The sequence below is a fragment of the Sus scrofa genome, chromosome 12 (assembly GCF_054392235.1).
Source record: "Sus scrofa isolate SSC_HxYL_T2T_F1_AM1 chromosome 12, Sscrofa_HxYL_maternal_Yorkshire_Landrace_v2.0, whole genome shotgun sequence".
In the NCBI taxonomy this organism is placed as follows: Eukaryota; Metazoa; Chordata; class Mammalia; order Artiodactyla; family Suidae; genus Sus; species Sus scrofa.
In genome coordinates this window covers 43305181-43320735 of record NC_139394.1, presented here as the reverse complement: position 1 = coordinate 43320735, position 15555 = coordinate 43305181, and the positions used below count along the sequence as shown (strand labels likewise).

The following is a 15555-nucleotide window of genomic DNA, read 5'->3' as shown; positions in this document are numbered from 1 at the left end:
CATGCTGGTGCTGACAGGTCACAAGTCTCCCCCTCCCCCAAGAAACGGCCCTTGCCCAGAGGGAGCTGCCTCCCCCAAGCTTACCACCCATCTTTGGGGCCCACATCTGCTGACTGACGATACAGGGTGCAGAGTGATATAAAGGTGAAACCTCATCACGAAAGGAGCAAGGAACTAGTCACATAAGGAAATGTGCACAACTTTGCTGTATGCCTGAAACTAATGCAACACTGTAAGTCAATGACACTCCAATTAAATTTTAAAATAATAAAAAAAAAATAAATCAAGTTTAAAAAGGCAACCTGGGGTGGAGTTCCTGTCGTGGCGCAGTGGTTAACGAATCCGACTAGGAACCATGAGGTTGCGAGTTCGATCCCTGCCCTCGCTCAGTGGGTTAATGATCCAGTGGGTTGCCGTGAGCTGTGGTGTAGGTCACAGACGAGGCTCAGATCCCACATTGCTGTGGCTATGGTGTAGGCTGGCAGCTACAGCTCCGATTGGACCCCTAGCCTGGGAACCTCCATATGCTGCGGGAGCGGCCCAAAGAAATAGCAAAAAGACCAAAAAAAAAAAAAAGAAAAAGGCAACCTGGGAGTTCCTGTCGTGGTGCAGCGGAAATGAATACGACTAGGAACCATGAGGTTGCAGGTTCGATCCCTGGCCTTGCTCAGTGGGTTAAGGATCCAGTATAGGTCGCAGACGTGGCTCAGATCCCCAGTTGCTGTGGCTGTGGTGCAGGCCGGGAGCTGTAGCTCCGATTAGACCCCCAGCCTGGGAATCTCCATATGCCATGGGTACGGCCCTAAAAAGCAAAACAAACAAATAAAAATAAATAAAAAGGCAATGTGCGCAGATGGGAGGGTTAGATGTACATGGAAACAGGCAGAACTTTGTGGGAACATCCTGTCCTGCAGCAGAGCGCAGTCTCTTGCCACTTCCAAGTCTTTCCCTGGCAGAATTCAGTAGTTTAAAAAGCAAAGTCACCATAGTAATAAACACACAAAATCAGGCTTTTGAATGGCTGCTGATAACTCCATCCTGAATGTGGAAGATACTAATCAAATTTCCAACCAAGTTATCTAGTTTTAAATGATTATTATTTCCCAAATAATCATTCTGTTTGGGAAGCCACCTTCCCTCCTGAAGCCAGTGTCCCAGGCTCACTGGCCTTTTCAGCACAAAGGTCTTCATCAAGGGCCATGGGTAAGTAATGGGTGGGCTGACAGCCTTGCTTACTCTGTGAATTCTCATTTCTTGGGCAGCGATAGGGTACTTGGTGCTGCAGGGAAAAGAAAGCAGATTTTGAGTCCTCAGGGCAGAATCCCAGTGAGACAGACACGATGCTCCCTCCCCGCTGGTGCAAGGCAGTCTCATGCCAACAAACCTGCTTAAAATGCCAAAGCTGAGTCCAAGGGTTAGAAAAACAACTTGTGCCAGAGAGCACTCAGAGGTCACAGATACACAGATGCTCTTCTGACAGGCACTCCTGACCCCTTTTCCAGATGGGAAAATGCAAGGTGTGGAAAGGGTGAGATGATTTCAACTTGGAGAAGACAGGTGACAGGACCAGGAAAAGATCCAAGGTGTCTGGGCTCCTGCTTCTTTGTGACTAGAGGGTGGCTGTGGTCTGATTACCGCCCCCAGCACTCCACACCATCAGCCAGCGCCTTCCGCACACAAGAGGGTCTTACAACTGCCCAAGCAGAATGTGTTGAAATGATACATACAGAAAACACCTGACAGAGTTCCCAGTGTGGCGCAGCAGAAACGAATCCCACTAGTATCCATGAGGATTCGGGTTCAATCCCTGGCCTTGCTTAGTGGGTTAAGGATCCAACGTTGCCATTAGCTGCAGTGCAGGTCACAGACATAGCTCGGATCTGGCGTGGCTGTGACTGTGGTGTAGGCCAGCACCTGCAGATCCAATTAGACCTCTGGCCTAGGAACTTCCATATGCTTCAGGAGCAGCCCCAAAAAGAAAAAAAAAAAGAAAAGACACCTCAAATAGGCTGAGTTGCTCCACTCTCTCCTATTGCCCAGAAGAGTGAAATACTGCCACAGTTAGGTACACCTTTCAGGACACAGAAATACATCCTGACTGCAAAGGGATCTCAGCAGGGAGTAGTCTCAGAGCAGGCACAACAAGAAGCCCTAGTTTACTTCATTTCTAAGATTAGCAGATTCTGATCATAACAAATAAAAGAAAACATGGGTATTATATCACAGGTATGTCAAAATCAACTTAGCAGGGAGTTAGTTCCCTGGTGGTCTAGCCATTAGGATTCCGTGCTTCCACTGCTGCTGCTGCTGCTCAGGTTCAAGCCCTGTCGGGGAACTGAAATCCCACATCAAGCCAAAAAAAAAAAAATTGTACACCATGACCAAAAAAAAAAAAAAAACCAGTAATTGTGTACAGGAAGACGGAGAAAGGACTATCTGTTAGGAGAGTAAAAGAGTGACCATGCTTGGGGATCAAAGGTTGCAAGGTGCTTTCTGAGTGACAGCATCACTCCCACTGCAGCACCCTGGGATGCAGATGACCAGGGAGCACGCCAAGGAGCGTCCACATCGCTGTCCATGGTATACGACTCGGCCTCCCAAGTTGCTCTGGCAGCTGCATTTACTTCTTGGAGGGAAAAATGCTTTCCTGGCCAAGGGAATGGGGGGTAGGGGGAGATGAAAGACAAAAAGGAGGAGCTGTCCTAAACCAACCCCAGAGAGGTATTTTTTTTTTCATGAGTTATAAGAAACAACAGACATGATGCTGGTCTTTGAATAAAGAACATCAAAGTGCTAAATAAAATGCAGAATCAGTGTCTGCCCAGCGGGCCTGTGATCTCAATAACACGTAAGCAGTTAACAACTGTCTGCTCCCCGCACCGGAGAGCTCCTGGGACCTGGGCACCATGTCTATACCTGGAGCAGAGTCAGAGTCTATTCACAGTCTATTCACTGCCATAGAAGCTACTTTTCTTTTTTAAAAATTATGACAAAAACCCACTAGTATCAGGAGTTAAAGAACTGAAATTCTATCTACTGCTTTGTCTCCTCATGTTGAATAAGCAGAAAAATGGCCACAATGGTTCTAGAGATGACTGTGTAAAATGATCTAAAATATTTTTAGCTTTAGGGGTTACAGAGGTTCATTATATATACTGAAGGCATACACTGTTGTTTTTTTTTAACACATGGAAAGCCTGTGTAATCACATTTTCTTCTTCCATTAAGTAAACGTTTATCTACTTCTTAAAAAAAAAAAAAAAAAACCTTAAAGCCATCCTTTAAAAAATGGAAGCATTTTAGCCTACATTGCAATAAGTAACACTACTTTCCTCATTACATTTCATTATTATATCAGAAATATGTTCCATTAGGAAAAAAGTTAAAATTGTCTTAACAGGAGTTTTCTCATGGTGCAAGCAGGTTAAGGATGCAGCATTGTCACTGCAGCAGCTTGGGTTGCTGCCGTGGCAGAGGTTGGATCCCTGGCTTGGAAACTTAAACATGCCATGGATGTGGCCAAAAAAGGGGAAAGAAAAAAAAAATACTCTTACAACTAAAAATCAGTGAGTCAATCTTTCGTTAAGGGAACAAACTCTCTTTTAAAAAAAATTTTTATGGCCGTACCATATGTAATTTCCCCAGCTAGGGGTCAAATCTGAGCTGCAACTGTGGCCTACACCAGAGCCACACCAACACCTGATTTGAGCCATATCTGGGAACTAGGCCACAGCCTGCAGCAACACCAGATCCTTAACCCACTGAGCAAGGTCAGGGATTGAACCCACATCCCCACAGAGACAACAATGGATCCTTAACCCACTTAGCCACAATGGGAATGCCCGGAAAAAAACTTCATCATAGAATATAAGCATAAAATCCAAACAAAATGTTGAGGTGCATTCATATTAAAATAAAATGAAATAAAAGATTCAAAAATTGTTCTCAGTTATCAGAAAGCTTTAGTAGTAATATGCTAAAATATCTCAACATCTTCATTTGGAGGAGTGGTTTTTTTTTTGCTTTTCCTACCATATAAATCGACTGATACGATGGCTGGAAAGAGGGTAGATACACATAATACACACAGAGCTAAAGAACTTGAGAATCACCATTCAGTATCACCACAGATACTTCCCCAGCATGACATGACGCTGTAAAGCAACTGCCCGTGTAGCCGTAACCTGGCTGACATCTCAAGTATCCTCACGTGGGCCTCAGCTGGGCCTAACAAAGGCTGGTCACTTTAAGACGCTAGCCAGCCAGTGGATGGAGAACACACCACAGTCCCAAGAAAGACATGGGAGGTCCAACCTATAAGAACAGGGAAAAAAGGCATGCCAATAGTGACAAAGATGCACAGACTTTAAGAAGTTTAGTTTCGGAGTTCCCTCTATAGCTCGGGGGTTATGAATCCAACTAGCATCCATAAGGATGTGGGTTCGATCCCTGGCCCCCACTCAATGCATTAAGGATCTGGCACTGCCACAAGCTTCAGCACAGGTCACAGATGCAGCTCAGATCTGACGCTGCTGTGGCTGTGCCCTACTGCAGCTGCAGCTCTGATTAGACCCCTAGCCTGGGAACCTCCATATGCCAAGCTCTTAAAAAAAAAAAAAAGGAAGTTTAGTTCCAAATGATAAATTCATAGATTCTTATGTTCAAAATAGAATAGGTAGAGAGAAGAGACTGTATCTATAAAAGGTGAAGGTATATATGTATTTATTTGGGTACCAGGGGGCAACCTGTTCCTATTTGGAATTTTTTTAATTTTGTCATCATCTACTCGGGGTGTTTAAATTACTCATCACTCACTCACACAATAGTATTTACTGAGTTCATGCCATGTGTTCAACACTATTCTAAGTTGCTGGGGACTCTGGCAGAATGTATCTGCCAAAAATGGCCCCCACAATACCCACATTCCACAGGACCTTACAGGGTGACCAAATCAACCACGAGTACATCAGAAATGACACTTCTGACGCTAGATCATCAACATGTCACACATTTCTGTTCTCTTGAAACTTGCTCCTGGACTCCAGCTGCCATGCTGTGAGGAAGTCCCACGAAGCCAGACAGTTACCATGTGGAGAGGTTATATGTGGGTGTTTTGGCCAGAAGCCCAACAGAGGTCCCAACTGATAGCTAGAATTAACTACGAAATATGTGAGTAAGGACACTTCACTTGATTCCAGCTCCCAGCCATCAAGTCACCCCCAGACACTGTGGAGTAAAGATACATGGTCCCCACTACACGAGGTCCAAATTCTTGACCTGCAGCAATCTGAAAGCAAAATAAAAATGGATCTTTCTACATCACTGAGTTTTGGAATGGTGTGCTGTGCAGCAATAGTCACTAGAACAGGGATATAAGGGAACAGAAGACAGAACCCTGTGCTAGGATTGTATCATCTTAAAGAGATGACACAAGATACACATTTAAGACACCTGAATACAGTAAGAGACTCACATTAAATGAACCAAATGAGGAGTGCAAACAGTGGATACTACAGCAATGCAGAGAAGGCACAGAGTCAAGGCAAAGTAAGACAATCAAGGGTGCTGAAAAACAGTTCTTTGTTTCCTGGGGAGGTATCTCTTATGTACACTCCCATGCTTTTTCTCCAATCCATAAAACGTGCTGCCATCCCTGGAAGTTTCTTTGTGGTGCAGTGGGTAAAGGATACGGCACTGTCACTGCAGTACCATGGGTTGCTGCTGTGGCACAGGTTCAATCCCTGGCCCAGGAACTTTCACATGCCAAAAAAACCCCAAAACAGCAACAAACTACATGCTGCCACCCTTGCTTTGCAAGAGCCTCCTTTACTTGGAGATTCCAAGTGGAGAACACTAGCCCTTTTCTACAGCCCCTCACTGCTCACTGCATTAACCTGGAGCCTGAAAGAAATGCAGAGTCTCAGGCCCCATCCTACACCTACAGAATTAGATTTCACAGCTTAACAAGATCCCAGGTGAACTGTATACACATTAAAGGGTGAGAAAAACAGCTCTCATTAATCTGCCTCGGGCTGTCCCCACTGGACTTGCTGAAGCAAACTCAAGTGCCTGTTTTGTTTAAGCCACACGAACACACTCAGCCTCTCACAGATCAGTATCATTCCACTGTCATGGTTCCCAGATGAGGAATCAGAGGTAAATGGAGGTTAAGAGGTTTTCCCGGACTCTACACAGAAAATGAATAACCCCACTGGGACCAGGACCCCTCTCCATGAGTTATCCGTTTGTTGATTAGTCACACAATCTGACTGCAACAGACCCACTGATCTAAAGACTTCCAAAGTGTACATTTCATTGGGGAAGAAAATGAAAACTATGAAGAGAAAGAAATTAAAGAACAGTAAGGTCAGTGTGATTGTGTATTATCTATAATCTGGACATTCATCTAAAAAATCCTAAACTGCTAAGTGGTATGAGATGGTTTCCGGGTGTAAAAAATCTCATCAACCTGAACCAAGAAAATGCTGGTAAAATTCCATAATCACATTTAAGCTTGTTTGGTGATAAGTGGAAACCAATTTGTGCCAGAGCCAAATAAACAGTATTTTTAAATCTTCAAAGAGTAACTGGTAAAAATTAAATGTGAATCACAGACTCCTGATTAAGCAGTGAACTTTGATTTGTATAGGTCAGAACACCTAGACCCAGAGTACCTAAAACAAAACAAAACAAAACAAAAAAACAAAAAAAAAAACCACATCAGCAATTAAACCCAAGGTGCGTATAAGTCTGCCCCAAAACTGCCAAAGTCACTACTGCCCTCTGAAAAGCAGGACCATGAAAAGCCCTTTCATAAATAAGATCTCAGTCCTTACACGTTCATTATTACTTTAAGGAAGACAAAAATAAATGTATACAAGTTCCCTTCTGGCAGAGGGTAAAGGATCCAGCATTGTCACTGCAGCAGTTCAGACTGCTGTTGTGGCACAGGTTCGATCCCTGGCCTGGGAACTTCTTCATGCCATGGGTGTGGCCAAAATAAATAAATAAATAAATATTTTTTAAAATAAAATAATTTTTTTAAAAAACAAATGTATAAATTAGAATAAGGTTCACAGGACTAAGAGCTCAATAGTAAAGAGCTGAGCACTCTTTGATCATCTAACCCTTTGATGTCTGGCTGATACAACATCATCCTTAAAACTCAAGCACTGAGCTTCAGCTTTCTCCCTACAAGAATTTCTTCATCATATCCCTGGCCCACTTCCATGTTTTTTCTGATTTTACAGCAAGTTAACTTCATTTATATATTGATGAACTAACTTCCCATTCTTCTTTATAAACCAAAGGCATCTATAATTACCTATCAGTTTCTGAGCAGAATAAATAAGGCATTAGCTGGACAGAGGGAACCTGATGATGCTATAAACCCTCATCCCTGCTGAGAGGTAGCAGGCCTCCTGAATTCAGAGGGCAACTGGGTGTATCTGAGCCTCCCTGGAGCAAAGGGAGGAATCAAGTTTTCAGCTAAACAGAAGTCAAAGAGCTTAGGGTCCTGATGTTATTCCCTTGGCTTGAATTGTCTCCTGAAGAAATAGTCTTATATAAAAAGACAATATACATAGTTCTTTGCAGATTATACTACTAATTACTAATCACATGCTAAAAAGGGATGCAGTGGCCTCTGCACCTCACTCTACTCTGGTTCAAATCAGGAGCTGACAAACTACGGCAGGAAGGCCATGTTGAGCCAGCTACCTATTTTTGTGAAGCCCATGAGGTAAGAATGGTTTATACATTTTTTTTTTCCCTTTTTATGGCTGCACCTGCAGCATATGCAAGTTCGCAGGCTAGGGGTCAAATTGGAGCCGCAGCTGAGGCCTATGCCACAGCCATAGCAACACTGGATACAAGGCGCATCTGCAACTCACATCACAGCTTGAGGCAATGCCAGATCCTTAACCCAGAGTGAGGCCAGGGATCAAACCCACATCCTCACAGACATTATGCCAGGTTCTTAACCCGCTAAGCCACAACAGGAACTCCCTTTTGTTGTTGTTGTTGTCTTTTTAGTGCTGCACCCAAGGCACACAGAGGTTCCTAGGCTAGGGGTCTATTCAGGGCTACAGCTGCCGGCCTACACCACAGCCACAGCAACACCAGATCTGAGCCGCGTCTTTCTACACCACAGCTCACAGCAACCCTGGATCCTTAACCCACTGAGCGAGGCCAGGGATCGAACCTGCGTCCTCATGAATGTTAGTTAGATTCATTTCCACTGAGCCATGATGAGAACTCTCCTTTTTATTTGGCCATGCCAACAGCATGTGGAAGTTCCCCAGGTCAGGGATCAAACCCAAGCCACAGCAGTGACCTAAGCCTCTGCAGTGACAATACCAGATCCTTAACCTGCTGAGCCACAAGGGAAGTCCTGGTTTATACATTTTTAAGTGGTTAAAAAAGAACTCAAAAGAAGAATAGTATTTCATGGCACCTAAAAGTTACATGAGATTAAAATTTCAGTGTTCATGAATGAAGTTTTACCAGAGCACAACCACATTCTTTGTTACATATTAACTATGACCATTTTTATGCTACAAAGGCAAGTTTACAGAGGCAAGTTAAATAGTTGCAACAGAAGCTGTATGGCCCATAAGCCTAAAATATTTACTACCTGACCCTTTACAGGGAAAAAAAAAATTGCCAAACCCTAGTTGAAACTGTTATAAAGCCATCCTAGTTTATGGCAAAGGAGTATTTTTCCAAGTGGTTTTCAGAACCCTGCATGAAAATCACTAGGCTGCTGGTTAGAAGGCTCTGTTCACTAGTCAACAGAAGCTACACCCTCTCGTTAAAAAAGTTTTCTCCTGTGGATCCACAAACTCAAAAGACCCATGGCAGGCATCAAAAAGATCTGGCAGGGTCCACGGACACTGAAACTATTCTGGGACAAGGCACCAGTAAGCTCAGCAGCTGTATATTTCAAAAGTGGCCTTTTTGTCTACTGGGACCTCCAGATGGCAGGGGAAAGCTGACCAAACTTTTTTTTTTTTTAAAGGCAGCACCCACAGCATATAGAGGTTCCCAGGCTAGGGGTCAAATCAGAGCTGTAGCTGCTGGCCTAGGCCAGAGCCACAGCAACACCAGATCCGAGCTGTGTCTGTGACCTACACCACACACAGCTCATGGCAATGCCAGATCCTTAACCCACTGAGCGAGGCCAGGGATCAAACCTGTGTCCTCATGGATACTAGTCACATTTGTTTCCACTGAGCCACAAGGGAAACTCCCAGAAAGCTGACCAAACTGGATGGGGGATTGCTCTGTCAGTGGAAAAGCAAGAAAGAGAAGCGCTGAGGTGAGCTGGGAGGGCCCAGGGCTGCAGGTGACAGGGCACAGCTGGGGCCTCGGCACCCGGGCCTCTTCCCTGCAACAGATGGAAAACGAAGCTCCTCCGTAAATTCCTGCTGTTGGGAAGGGATATCAAAATACACAAACAAGATTTCTCCCCCATCACTCAGATTAAGAGGTTCTGACACTACTGTTCATCTTCCCACTATGGGTATCTTTTCCTGAAAACTTCTAACTTATATACATTAAGTTGTTTTCAAAATTTTAATGATTTTAGAGATTCTAGAAAAAACCTTTGCCATATGAGTAAAAAAGTATTCGTAATTTGCAAAGACTGAAAATAGAACAATTCAGCCGTTTTCCAAGATGCCATACAAGAGAAATTAAAAAGAATTACAAACTTCACATTCTTTGGGCCACTGTTCTTCTGTCACCCCTCCAACCAAGAAAAAGAACTACTTAAGAACTACTTACTACTTTCTAAACCTGCAGAATTGTAATTCTGCCCTTAGGATAGAAACAGACTGTTAGCAGGTGATACCAGGAACAGTAGATGCTCAACAAAAACCTGAACTTAATAATTTAATAACTGCCCTGGCATGACCTCCCCATCCCTCCCTAACCTCTCTCCTTTTCTTTTTCTTTCCTTCTCTTTCTCTCCCTCTCTCAAGCACATACACACACACCCCTAGCTTTAAATCCAGCTAACACCACCAAACACAGGCAATTAAAGTTAACCTGGCAACTGTCTACTCAGAAAGCAGAAACTCTCTATCGGACCCAGTTTTAAACTACCTCTACTGTTCAACACAAAGGAAGACTCAGAGAAAAGTACATTTCATAGAAAAAGAAGCCGTGGTTCCTTTAGAATTGCCAAGGAATTCCTGTGCTCAGTGCCGCTCAGCAATCTACACACACACACAAGCATGTGAGTACAGGTCCTCAGAGGGCAATTTCACAAGGACTGGCCTGGGTTCCTGCACACGTCACACACTAAAGCCAGCACTGTGGGTCTGCATATTCAAGGCTGGGCACAACGCAGGTATTCTCCAGCACAATGCAAATCACCACCTCAAAGCGTTTGGTAGCCCAAGAAGTAAGATTCTTCCAAAACCTTTTAAAGACTTCTAGGTACTAGATTTTTTTCTTTCTTTTTTTTTTTTTTTTTTTTTGCTCTTTAGGGCCGCACCTGCAGCATATGGGCATATGCAAGTGCACAGGCAGCCAGGGATCAAGTTGGAGCTGCAGCTCCCAGCCTACACCACAGCCACAGCAATGCCGGATCCCTAACCCACTAAATGAGGCCAGGGATTGAACCTGCATCTTCATGGATACTGGTCGGATTCTTAATCCACTGAGCCACATCGGCAACTACCTAGACACTGTGAATTTTAATACTTAATTTTGCATGTTTAAATTTCCCTATGACTACACATCTGTTTGGGGAAAGAAAAAATTCAGTGGGAAGTTTTCTACTGGGTATTTGTCAGCCACATAGCATGGAAAACCATCTCTGGCTCTGAGTGGTATGTTAGTCCAAACCGTACAATTAAACCTAAGTATATAAAAATACAGTGGTACATGAAGTGCCAGGGATCAAATCACCCAGGTGACACTCATTCACGCAAGAAATATCCAAACATATTGTGGTTAAACAGCAAGTACAGTGGATTATATATCCAAGGCTGACACCACTGAAGGAATATAAACTGGTACAACCACTTTGGAAAATGGGCATCAGCTAGAAAAGCTGAGGATATGCACATCTATGACCCAGCAATATTCATAAGTTCCCCAGACCAGAAACAAGCAAGATGTCCATCAACAGTGGATGACAAACAGCCCGGGGTATGTTCACACCAAATGAGCTAATTACATCATAGATAACAAGACAACATCATGGATGAGTCTTAAAAACTGTAATGCTGCAAGAATTTAAACCCTCCAAAATCATACATGCGTTTGTTGTGTGTGTGCACACATATACAAATACACATACGTAATGCTGACCAAAAAAAAAAAAACCAAAAAACAAACAGATTTATAAGAATACCTACTTTGATTCCATTTGCATAAAGGTGAAAAACAGGCAAAATGAAACTGTATTGTTTAGAGATTAATATTTAGGGCATAAAAACTGTAGAAAACAAAGGAAATGATTTCCACAAAAACCGGGCTAGGTTACCTCTAGGGGGAGGATAGAGGTGATCATTGGGAAGGCCTGGGAGGAGGGTGCTTTGGGATCTGCAAAATGGTTACAGTAGTGTTTTCTTCAAAATAATTGATTAAGTATCCATTTGTGTGTTATTTGTGTGTTTTATACCCTTTCCTGTATGTTACAGTTCACAGTAAAAAAAAAAAAAAAAAAAAAAAAAAAAAGATTAAATAAATACAATGTTGTTTCCAGGAGTTCATTACAATCCTGGCCAGTCTGGGGAAAGAACACTCCCTCTGATTATTACTACTGGCCTGTGGGCTTCATAGGTCAGGGACCTTATTTGCCTTCAGGATTCAGCACTGACCCTTTAGTGTGGCAAGAGTCTCAATAAATGTCTAGCATATACGCCCATAAACTTTTTTTAGGGCCGCACCCACAGCATATGCGAGTTCCCAAGAGAGGGATCAAATCCAAGCTGCAGGTGCAGCCTACCCCCCACTGCAGCAACGCCAAATCCCACTGCGCCAGGCCGGAATCAAACCCAAGTCACCACACAGGCTACACCGGACCCTTAACCTGCTTTGCCACGGCAAGAACTCCAACACTCTTAATGTGAATTTGGTTTTAACGCATCTATCTTCCAAAAATCCTGACTTGAACTGTGCTCACAGTAACGTTTCCTCTTCTCTCTCTTCAGCCCGGCAAGGCTTTCATAAACAACTAAAGCTACCATCTCAAACGTTCGCTCGCTAAGTTTACACCCAAGCACTGTTGCTTTAGCCAACTCTCCCGGCCCCCCACTCCCTTTTATGCCTCCCCAGAAGCAAAGAAAAGATGAATACACTCGATTTTTTTTTAATGGGAAAGTTTTCATTTGCAACAGAGAGTAATGCCTATAGGATCTTAAATGGTTTAACTGCTCTGAAGTTAAGAAGGGGTCATTTGCCCGGTTGTTCTGAGAAATACTACCATGCTACCAGGGTTAATAAAACTTTATGACCAGCTGCACTTAAAACGCATGCTACCTGTTCTAGACAGAAACCAAATCTCTATAAACAGGACCAGTTAATTTTATAATAATCACAAAAAAAAAAAGTTTTCAAGCTATGCAAACCAGAAAAAAAAAATCACTTTGTGCAAAAAGATACTTATGAAAATGCTTAGAAAAGTCTAAAACAATACACATAAACTGAGAAAGATATACAGATATGCTACTTTTGAGACAGATGTTCAAAAGAAGGCATCTTATCTGTAAAGTTTTAATTTTCTAAATAGAAAATAATTCTTGTAGTATTGGGGAAAAGTACTTTTAATCCACCTTGCCTTAAAATAAAATCCCAATTGCAAAGGAATCTAACAAACAGATCCTTCCCTAACGAACAGTTTAAAATGCTAAAGTTTTAAATAGGTTTTCCCAGACTTAACACACCTGGCCAGTTTTGTTTTGCTTTGTCTTGTTTTTGAATGAAAAGAGTATATACATTTACACCAGTCTATTAAAGAATATTACAGGAAATCAGAAGTCATACCTGCATTCAACCAATATGAGAGATTTCAGCTGAGAATTCAGCACAGACACGCTGGACACTGACGTTAAAAAGCCTTGGAATGAAGGAAACTGTCTCCCGTTTTATGGGGGAAGCCAAAAATATCAAGCATCTACCTCTCCTCCCCCAAGCGTCAGAAGATGAGTCAGAGCTGGAGGCAGGAATAGGGCCCATGTGTCAAGCCGCCTGTGCAGGGTTCCGTCCTACCTCCACAAAAGCAACCCTCTCCCCCACCCAGGTCGGAGTCCCTGCCTCAGCCTGTCCCTCACATGAATTCTCAGGTGTCTCTGGTGAAGAAGAGGCAGTTATTCATTCTGGGGGCACCTCCTTACTTGCATTTCTAAAGGGAACCCGAGAATGGGGACCTTTATGAGTCTACAACAAGTCACAATCACCAAATGCAGCTCAAGGAAGTGGCGCTTCCAGACACACACAACTTTGCAAAGAACACAGCACCTTTGTTCCCCTCATTTTAAAGAGCAGGAAACCCGCAGAGAGCAGCTCTGACTTGTCCAGTATCACTTAACTTTGTGACAGAGCTGAGTTCCAAGGATGGAGCTGCTGATGGCCCCCGCCTCTCTGACTTTTAACTGATCTGTACAATCTCAGGGAGGATGTTCCAACGTTGCATGACCCTTCAGAGTGGCCTTGTGGGCTAGGAATTCCAGTAACTCTAGTCCATATTCCTTTCAGGTGAGTAAAGAATCAGGACTTGGCTTTTTGCCTCTGTTTCTACATCTATAAAATGGGAAGGTAAGGCTTTCTACCTATCTCATAAAACTACAATGAACAGCTAGTTAACACATGCTAAATGTCCTGAGGCCTTGCTGGATGAAAAGCTCAAGGTACTTTAAAAAAAAAAAAACCCACACGGTAGAACTGCATTTTAAGTCACTCCTCCTTGCCTTGCCTCTGGGATGCCCAGTTACCATAACACTGGCTGGTACCATTGGCAACATCACCTAAATAAAATATAGTTATACAATCCACTTAAGGCAGCTACGTACAGCATGCAACTCCTCTCGCACACCAACAACTCAACTTCAATCGAAGCAAGGGTACTTAGGCGAAATAAAAAGACATGTTAGCACCATGCACACCAATCCCCCACCGTAGAGAAACACTCAAGTTGAATACTTGGCATTGCTAAAAGTCAAGTTGCCTCTAAGAGTGCACCAAAAACCTTTGGAAGATGCATAAAGCCGCTGACGCTCCCGCAGCTCGGAGCGGGTGAATGCGGACGGCGGGGTGAGGAGACAGGGAGGCCATGACCGGACCGCAGAGCAGAGGGGTCGGGGAGGGGGAGGGGAGCAAAAAGGATGCTCGCCTAGGAGCCAGAGAACCCGTATCCCGGACCAGGTTCGGTGGGGGACCAGCCGGGGAGTGCGCGCCGAGAGCCCTCGAGGCGGGGGCGGACGCTGAGGAAGGGGCGCTGCCGAGGGCGCCAGGCCTCTCTCCCCGCCGCCCAGAAGATGCGAGAAGCGCCCGGGAGCAGGTGGGGGACGCCGGCACAAACTTTCCAGAGACCAGTTTCGCGCAGGGCCTCGCCGGTCCCGTCCGACCGGAGCCCCAGAGCCCCTCTGGCGCCAAGTCTCGCCCGCCCCCTGCCCCCCGCCCGAGCCCGTGGGCCCCGTACCGGCTCGCCTGGGCTCGCAGCTGGCGCTCTCCCCTCCTGCGCTGCTCCCGGCTTCTGCGGGCTGGACGCCGCGCGCACCCCTCCTTCTCTCCTCCGCCCGCGCCCGGGGCGGGCCGTGCGCACGCTCCCTGCGCCCCGCCGCCCTCTTCAGAGGCGGGCGGGCGGGCGGGGGGGGCGGGGCGGACGCTCGGGGCGGGGGCGGGGCCTCGGCGCAAGAGGAGCGGCGCGGGTGAGGTGGAGGGAAGCCGGCGGGGGACGCGCGGAGCTCAGGCGGCGCGCGTGCGCATTGCGCCCTCCTCCGCCGAGCCGGGCGTCCCGGGCGCGCCCCTGACTCTCAGACCCCGGCTGCCGGGGCAGATCTCTGCTCCGATTTTGTGCTCATCTGTGTCACAGCGTACGACCCGGCTCTTCCCCATTTCAGAGTCTACCTACAAACTGGATGTAGGGGCGCGGGGATGGTAAACTAGGGTACTTACTGGATGTGAGAGGGTTAAAGGCAAGAAAACAATACAAATATAAAAGGTGTGAAGACTGCAGTTAATGACTAATCTCTGCCTCTCACCGCACCCCCACCTTGTATCCTGCACGAGAGAGCCCAGGAGTTGCGACGAAAGAGTTTAGAGAAAATAAATCTCATGGCAACTGTTGGATGAATTTTGCTTGGGCAGGTTTGGGAAGTATCTAGCGACTGTGGGAGGTTATGTGGTCTGAGACTCAAAAGTAGCTATGTATATGACCATCTTCTGCCTGCCACCGAGACCGCCAACCCACATCATAAACCACAGGTGTCACCCTGAGTCTCAAAACACCAGGTCCCGGACACATGTCTCCTGAGCCCAGGCTAAACGCATGGATTCGTGGAGGGATTATTTGCTGTGTCACTCTGAGGGTCTTTTTTAAAA

At 45.1% G+C, this 15555-nt stretch overlaps 1 protein-coding gene across 1 annotated transcript in view; it reads right to left on the bottom strand.

The window, feature by feature from the left end:
* Window positions 1-14709, bottom strand: part of DUSP14 (dual specificity phosphatase 14) — a 33551-nt gene extending 18842 nt beyond the window's left edge. Inside the window, exon 1 of the mRNA XM_003483054.5 lies at window positions 14654-14709. The gene's annotated coding sequence lies outside the window, so the exon portion shown is untranslated. The remainder of the gene's footprint in view (window positions 1-14653) is intronic.
* Window positions 14710-15555: the final 846 nt, after the last annotated feature.